We start from the raw sequence: 8,926 nt of genomic DNA on the forward strand, positions 1-8,926 counted from the left end.
TTTCCCATAGAGATGAGGTCTCACTATGTTACCCAGGATGGTCTCGAACTCCTGGGCTCAGCGATCCTCCCACCTCGGCCTCCCAAAGTGCTGGGATTACAGGTGTCAGCCACCATGCCCAGCCAATTTGTAAATATTTTCTCGCGTTCTGTGGGTTGCCTTTTCATTCTGTTGATAGTTTCCTTTAGAAGGTTTAAATTTTGATGAAATTCAGTTTAGCTATTTTCTCTTTTGTTGCCCATGCTATTCGTGCCATATCAAAGAAATTATTGTCAAATCCAATAGCATGAAGTTTTACTCCTATGTTTTCTTTCTTTCTTTTTTTTTTTTCAGATAGGATCTTGCTCTATCACTCAGGCTGGAGGGTAGTGGTGTGATCAGGGGTCATTGCAGCCTCAATCTCCCGGGCTCCAGCAATTCTCCCGCCTTAAATGGCCTCCTGAGAGAATCATACAATATTAGAGGGCTGCTACTTAGGCACAAGACGGCTTGTGGGGATGCCGGACCCCCATTTACATGATCAACCAAATCATATGGTTACAAGCTATCTTAAAAACAATCACTAATAAAACCGGCAGAACCTTGACTATTCTGGCCCCGCAAGAAACTCAGATGAGAAATGCTATCTATCAGAATGGATTAGCTCTAGACTACTTGCTAGCAGCTGAAGGAGAGATCTGTAGGAAATTCAACCTTGCTAATTGCTGCCTACACATGGATGGTACTGCAGGTGTGCACCACTGTGCCTGGCTAACTTTTTATCTTTTGTAGCGATGGTATCTTCCTATGTTGCCCAGACTGGTCTTAAATTCCTGGCCTCAAGAAATCCTCCTGCCTCAGCCTCTAAAAGTGCTGGGATTATAGGTGTGAGCCACTGTGCCCGGCCTATTCCTATGTTTTCTTTCAAGAGTTGTATAGTTTTCACTCTTACACTTGAGTCTTTGGTCCATTTTGAGTTAATTTCCATATGAGGTGTAAGATAAGGCTCCAGTTGTATTCTTTTGCATGTGAATATCCAGTTTTTCCACCACCATTTGTTGAAAAAGATTGTCCTTTTCTCCATTGAATGGTCTTGATATCCTTGTTAATCATTCTGTTTTATTTGACATTGAGAAAAGACAACTGTTAAATTAAATCCAACCTTTTAGATTTATATTTCACTTTTTAATACATTTTCAAAATCCATGCATTTGCCACAGTTTTTCACCAGCCCTTTGCCCAAGAGTCAATGTGGGTCATGAACTTGTCTGCAGTAGGGGTGAGGAGACCTGGTCTAGGGAGTGACTCTATTGGCTCCATGGCCTTTGGATGGTTTGAGGAAACTCAGGCCTCCCCAAATTTCCTTTGCTGGATATCCTACAGATTGAGTTTTCCTTCTAAAGGAAACATTCCTTTAACTTAACAAACTTTTTTTTTTTTTTTTTTTTTTTTTTTTTTTTTTTGAGATGGAGTCTCGCTCTGTCGCCCAGGCTGGAGTGCAGTGGCCGGATCTCAGCTCACTGCCACCTCTGCCTCCCAGGTTCAAGCAGTTCTCCTGCCTCAGCCTCCTGAGTAGCTGGGACTACAGGCGCCCACCACCACGCCCAGCTAATTTTTGTATTTTAGTAGAGATGGGGTTTCACCATGTTGGCCAGGATGGTCTCGATCTCTTGACCTCATGATCCACCTGCCTTGGCCCCCTAAAGTGCTGGGATTACAAGTGTGAGCCACCGTGCTTGGCCCTGTCTTAAGAAACTTTTAAAATGCCAGTACACATGGAAGGAATAAAAAATATTAGTGACTCACATACCGGTATGAATTCATTTACATTGCTTTCCTCCCAGGCAGTTAGCTGAGAGGAGGAGAATTTTAACTTTAACTTTAGTGGAGGGTTGGGGAGAAGGAGAGGGAGAGGAAGAAACTTTGCTTTGGGGACAAGGTCACCTTCCAAGGAGGAATGTGGGTGCCTGGGTGTGTGCTACCCTGGACAGCACGAGGCATTGAGTAGCTCGGATGGAACCAGGAGAGAGGACCAAGACCCATAAGGGGAAGTAGGAGAGTCTAAAGATAAATTTTGCCTACTTCACAGCTGTGCCAGGAAGAGGCCCTGAGAGTGAGCATGAGTAATCCAGAGATGTGCATGCATGGCGCCCGGCCCTCTTTTGTTTATTCTAATGCTGTCCTGGCAGCACCAGACACTTCCCCAGGCCTGGCAACATTTCTTTCAGATATTGTCTGGCCAGTCCATCTTTGGAGGAAAAATGAAAAGATGGTAGTGCTGAAAAACCTCTAACTAGAGAATTTTCTTCCTGTGACCCTCACCTCCATCTCCAACACATTCACACACACAATTATCTCCTTGTGGGATTTGTCATGATTTTATAATGATTCTAATTTGAATTGCTTGCACTTGTTTAAATACAAGATATTTAAGATGTAGAGTGTATTATTGATGCTGGGATACCTCTGGTGAGTACTGGATGGCTTGTGGTTTGTTTTGAGACAGGTCTTGCTCTGTCACCCAGAGTGCAGTGGGTGACACTGGAGTGCAGTGGCAGTCACGGCTCGCTGCAGCCTTGACCTCCCAGGCTCAACAGATCCTCCTACCTCAGCCTTCTAAATAGCTGGAACCTCAGGCACATGCCACCACGCCCAGCTAATTTATTTTTATTGATTGATTGAGACAGTCTCACTCTGTTGCCCAGACTGGAGTGCAGTGGCGTGATCTCGGCTCCCTGCAACCTCTGCCTCCTGAATTCCCAGCACTTTGGGAGGCTCAAGCGATTCTCTTGTCTCAGCCTCCTGAGTAGCTGGGACTACAGGCACAAGCCACCACACCCAGCTAATTTTTGTATTTTTAGTAGAGACAGGGTTTCACCATGTTGGCCAGGATGGTCTCGATCTCCTGACCTCAAGTGATCCACCCACCTTGGCCTTTCAAACTTCTGGGATTACAGGTGTGAGCCATAGCGCTTGGCCAATTTTTTATATTTTATATATTTTAAATATTTAAATATTTTATATTTTTTGTTGAGATGAGGTCTTGCCATGTTGCCCAGGCTGGTCTGAAAGTCCTGAACTCAAGCCATTCTCCCTCTTTAGCCTCCCAGAGTGCTGGGATTACAGGTGTGAGCCACCACACCTGGCTAGAGTACTGGATATGTTAATAGTTCCATTCATACATTTCAAGAATTCAGGTGTTTTTTAAATTACTAAAGGCTGACTTTTTATCCTGTAAACTTCTAGCCCAAATCATCTCTACTACACAGTAGAGAAAAATAGTTTTAGAATTTGGTTTAGTTATCCCTAAAGCACCTTTTATTCACAAAGGGAAAGATGTATCTGGATCACATTCAAAATGTGTCTCATTAATGCCTCCTTAATCTAATTAATTTGGCCATGGGGAAGTTAACCATTGCTGAATGTTAATCTCATAAAAAGTACCAAAAGCATACTCTTTTTGTTCTCTGATAAGGATTTTCCCTTTTCTATTTCAGAATGAATTCTCTCTCTCTCCTTAGTCTTTGTAGAGTTGCAAGAGTTGACATGTGAAACTATACAAGATATCACAGGCTGGACGAAGTGGCTCACGCCTGTAATCCCAGCACTTTGGGAGGCCAAGGTGGGTGGATTGCCTGAGGTCAGGAGTTCAGGACCAACCTAGCCAACATGGTGAAACCCTATCTCTACTAAAAAATACAAAAATTAGCTGGGCATGGTGGTGGGCACCTGTAATCCCAGCTACTTGGGAGGCTGATAGAGGAGAATTGCTTTGAACCTGGGAGGCAGCATCTGCCGTGAGCTGAAATCATGCCATTGCACTCCAGCCTGGGTGACAGGAGAGACTGTCTTAAAAAAAAAAAAAAATCACAAATCACTCTAGCCAATGATTTTCTCTATGACAAATCACACAACTCTCTTTAAGAAGTTAATGAGAGAGGCCGCCCTGTGTTATCACTAGGAAACTGGAGTTTCTACTTTCCATTATCTTTCATTCAGCATCTACTTTTTTTTTTTTTTTTTTTTTTTTTTTTTTTTTTTGAGACAGTGCCTAACTCTGTCACCCAGGCTGGAGTGCAGTGGCGTGACCTCGGCTCACTGCAACCTCTGCCTCCTGGATTCAAATAATTCTCCTGCCTCAGCCTCCCAAGTAGCTGGAATTACAGATGTGTGCCACCATACCCAGCTAATTTTTGTATTATTAGTAGAGACGGGGTTTCACCATGTTGGCCAGGCTGATCTCGAACTCCTGACCTCAAATGATCTGCCCGCCTTGGCCTCCCAAAGTGCTGGGATTACAGGTGTGAGCCACCACACCTGGCCTAGGAATAAGATACTTCTAATAATAGTTTTTCTCTTAAAGATTCCAATAAATGGAAAGAAATACCATACCTGTGAATTGAAACACTCAATATTAAAATGTCAGTTCTCCCCAAAGTAAAACAGAGATTCGGTACAATCTCAAGCATAATCCCAGCAGTCTTTAATGTATTAATAGGAGCTGAAAAGATGATTTAAAAATCTATGCAGGCCATGCGTGATTCATTATATACTGTATTTTCTTTGCATATATTTGAATGTTTTCATAGTAAGTTTTTAAAAGCATGAAATATAAAAACCAACTGATTGGCTAGATCATAGTTTGCTGCCATCTCTATACTTTTCCTGGGCAATGTTCAATTATCCATATAAAGGGGACAGAACACATTATACTATTACAAGCTTTGGAGCCATTTTGCAGCTATGTGGCTTTGAGAAAATTTCTTGACTTCTCCGTAGTCTGGTTCCCTCTTCAGGCCTGTAACGTTCATGTGAGATCACACGCCTCTGGTGTAAAGTGCAATGCCAAGCCCCTGTGATGCACTACTTGTTCAATAAGTGTTCATTACCGCTCATGGAGGGAAAGTGGGGCAGAGATCACCTTTAGGAAAATGTATTCTTGGCCAGGTACGGTGGCTCATGCTTGTAATCTCAGCACTTTGGAAGGGCGAGGCTGCCAGATCACCTGAGGTCAGGAGTTCGAGACCAGCCTGGCCAACATGGTGAAACCTCGTCTCTACTAAAAATACAAAAATTAGCTGGGCGGGGTGGCGGATGCCTGTAATTCAAGGTACTCGGGAGACTGAGGCAGGTGAATCGCTTGAACCCAGGAGGCGAGGTTGCAGTGAGCTGAGATCGCACCACTGCACTCCAGCCTGGGTGACAGAGCAACACTCTGTCTTGAAAACAAAACAAAACCAAACCAAACAAACACAACAAAAAACCCAAAACAAAAAACTGTTCTTATTTGGTTTTGGAAAAATCCTTTTCTGTTTATTTTGAATGTGACTGATACTTGGGAACTGGCATGATAGGGTCACACTGCAGGAGATTTGGGTAAGAATAAATGAGAAAGGACTCTGCCCTTGCAGTAGACTCTTCACCTTCACACTTAACTTGAGAATTAACTTCTGAACTTTGTCTCCATGACACTGTCTCCACATTCCTGACAAATAGCACATAAAGGGATAATGCAGACGACCCTAACTTTTTTTTTCTTGTTTGCCTTTTGAATTTGAGGCCACCTATCTCTGGATTGTTTTGATTGGGTCAATATTTAAATTGGCTCTATTTCCTGTCTTTACAACAGCTAGTAATAGAGAAGGCTAAGATTTTAGACCCAAAAATAGCGGAAAAAAGGAAAAACAAATCTCTCCAGCTAATCAACTAAGCATAGAATCATATCAACCCCGGGCCTGGAATACCGTTCTGAGTTTCTTTTATTAGCAGCTTTCACTTCCATGTTCTCACATTGTTATGGGCTAATCTTTTCCTTTGGCTGGAGTTCTTTTCTTCTTTCAGTCAAGGAATTAGTTTTAAGCACCTTCTCTATGCCAGGCACTGTGAGGCACTGGGGATGTGCGGATGAAGGCAGCCTCCCAGTTCTCAGCCTAGGAGACAGACGCTGAGGACCTAATAAGACCCTTGTGGGGACTCGTTAGAGAGGGTTGTCAGGGAAGGTCCCCTCAAGATGTCTTGAGTGCAGAGCTGTGGGATGAGAAGGGCTCTGCTGGTCTCTCTTGCTTCGCATAGTATTGGTTACCGGTGTCATTTTTTTTCTCTAGAGGACCTAGATGGAATTTACCAGAAAGAGCTGTCTCTGACGATTTATTTAGGGTCACGGGCTTTCCAAATCCCTTCACAGAAGTTGCTCTGAGCACCACAACATGTTTTGTTTTAGAAAAGCAGATTTAAGCACATCTGCCCTGGGTCTAAGGTCTCCGTGCACTCCTAGCTGTGTCACAAAAAGATTCCCACGCTTCAGCTCTCTTGCTGGTTATCTGTGATCTTGTTCCTTCCCTTTTGTCCTCCCCTGAGGATGTGCTCACGTGCTGGTGTCTGTTTCTGGCCCATCTCTGTCTCCTCATCCTAAATGTAAGGAGTGTCTTTAATGGACATTGGGCTTCCCACGGGTCTTCTCCATGACATCCTGTTTGGGAAGCTTCAGTGTGTTATACCCCTTTATCTTAGACTTCTGTGAAACTTTTTTTTGTTGCTTTCTCATTTTTGTTCCTCCACTGCTTTTTTAAAAATACAAGCATTTAGCTGGACGCAGTGGCTCATGCCTGTAATCCCAGCACTTTGGTAGGTGGAGGCGGTGGATCACCCGAGGTCAGGAGTTTGTTTTATTTTTATTTTTTATTTTATTTTATTTTATTTTTTGAGACGGAGTCTCGCTCTGCTGCCCAGGCTGGAGTGCTGTGGCCGGATCTCAGCTCACTGCAAGCTCCGCCTCCTGGGTTCACGCCATTCTCCTGCCTCAGCCTCCCGAGTAGCTGGGACTACAGGCGCCCACCACCTCGCCCGGCTAATTTTTTTGTATTTTTTAGTAGAGACGGGGTTTCACCGTGTTAGCCAGGATGGTCTCGATCTCCTGACCTCGTGATCTGGCCGTCTCGGCCTCCCAAAGTGCTGGGATTACAGGCTTGAGCCACCGCGCCCGGCCGAGGTCAGGAGTTTGAGACCAGCCTGACCAACATGGTGAAACCCCATCTCTACTAAAAATATGAAAATTAACTGGGCATGGTGGCGCATGCCTGTAATCCCAGCTACTCGGGAGACTGAGGCAGGAGAATCACTTGAACCCGGGAGGCAAAGGTGCACTGAGCTGAGATCATGCCATTGCACTCCAGCCTTGGCAACAGAGTGAGACTCCATCTCAAAACAAACAAACAAACAATACAAGCATTTAAACTAATTTAGGTTACAACTGATGCTTCACATGCATGTATTTTTAAAAAGTTATTATTTATTTTAGAGATAGGGTCTCCCTCTGTCGCCCAGGCTGGAGTGCAGTGGTGCAATCATGGCTCACTGTGGCCTTGAGGTCCTGGACTCAAGTGATCTTCCTGCCTCTGCCTTCCAAGTAGCTGGGACTACAGGTGTGCACCACCATACCTGGCTAATTCTTTTTTTTTTTTTTTTTTTGAGACGGAGTCTCGCTCTGTTGCCCAGGCTGGAGTGCAGTGGCACGATCTCTCAGCTCACTGCAACCTCTGCCTCCTGGGTTCAAGCTATTCTTCTGCCTCAGCCTCCCGAGTAGCTGGGACTACAGGCAAGCACCACCATGGCTGGCTAATTTTTGTATTTTTAGTAGAGACAGGGTGACAGGGTTTCACCATATTGGCCAGGCTGGTCTCAAACTCCTGACCTCATGATCCGCCCGCCTTGGCCTCCCAAAGTGCTGGGATTGAGCCACCACACCCGGCATACCTGGCTCTTCCTTTCTTCCTTTCTTCCTTTCTTCCTTTCTTCCTTTCCTTTCCTTTCCTTTCCTTTCCTTTCCTTTCCTTTCCTTTCCTTTCCTTTCCTTTCCTTTATTTTTCTTTCTTTTTCTTTCTTTTTTTTTTTTTTGTAGAGTTAGTCTGGAACTCCTGAGCTCGAGCAATCCTCTCACCTCAGCCTGCCAAAGTCCTGTGATTGCAGGTACAAGCCATCACAACTGGCCACAGGCACATTATTATTTTTCCTGTTTTTCTTCAGGATGATTTTAAATGATAGGGTCTCCCTCATGTTCTGGTTTACCCATCTGCACTTGGGAAATAGTTGGCTAAGTTTAGCTTCATTTGAATAACTCAAACATGTGCTACATTACTCCACGACTTCCTCGTTTGTGGATTTTATCCAATTTCTTTTTTTAAAAAAATCCCTTTTGGAGGTTTTCACAAATATTTATTGAGCATCTACCATTTTTTCATGTCAGGGTCTGGAGTTCCTCACTGACCTGGAACCTTGCTTCCCCGCCTTGTGTCTGTGCCTTCCTGCCCTCTCCCCTGGGCCAGGTTGCTGTGGCCCACGGCCTCTCTTTGCCTGCTGAACGCTTATCCCTGCCATCATGCACCCAGCAGCTTGTCATAATCAGCCGGCCGTGTGATATGTATCAAACTGCTTGTGTGCTGTCTTCGAAGAGTCTTTTCATCCCTGGGCCCTCCCTCACTGAATATAGTATTCTCTTCCTTCTGGACACTAAAAGTACCCAATTTGTTAAAAGGATAATGGCCCCTTGCTTTCTACCTCTCCCTGCTCAACTTTAGTAACCTGCTGTGGTCTTCAGCTCTCCAAGGGAAGTTTCTTCCCTTTCTCAAAAGAATATGTTGACCAAACAGCTTTACTTGCTTCCTTGGGGTCAGTGCAGGCTGAGGAACAGCTCTGAATTTGTAGATCTCTTGGAACAAAATGAATTCACTGGCCTCCATGATTTGTGACCTCTTATATAGAGACATCACTCAATTATGTAATAAACATTTAGTTATTAAAACCCCCACCCCCTTTTTAAAGAATAGTTGCCTTAACAGATTGCAAAAGACTATGCTCCAGGCTTTTATGGAATACAGATAGCTTCTTAGCTTAATTTCTCAGGATATAAATTAAGAACAAGTTTTTTTTTTTTTTTTTTTTTTTTTTTTTT

This window comes from Rhinopithecus bieti, unplaced genomic scaffold, assembly GCF_001698545.2.
Source record: "Rhinopithecus bieti isolate Rb0 unplaced genomic scaffold, ASM169854v2 scaffold_29928, whole genome shotgun sequence".
NCBI lineage: Eukaryota > Metazoa > Chordata > Mammalia > Primates > Cercopithecidae > Rhinopithecus > Rhinopithecus bieti.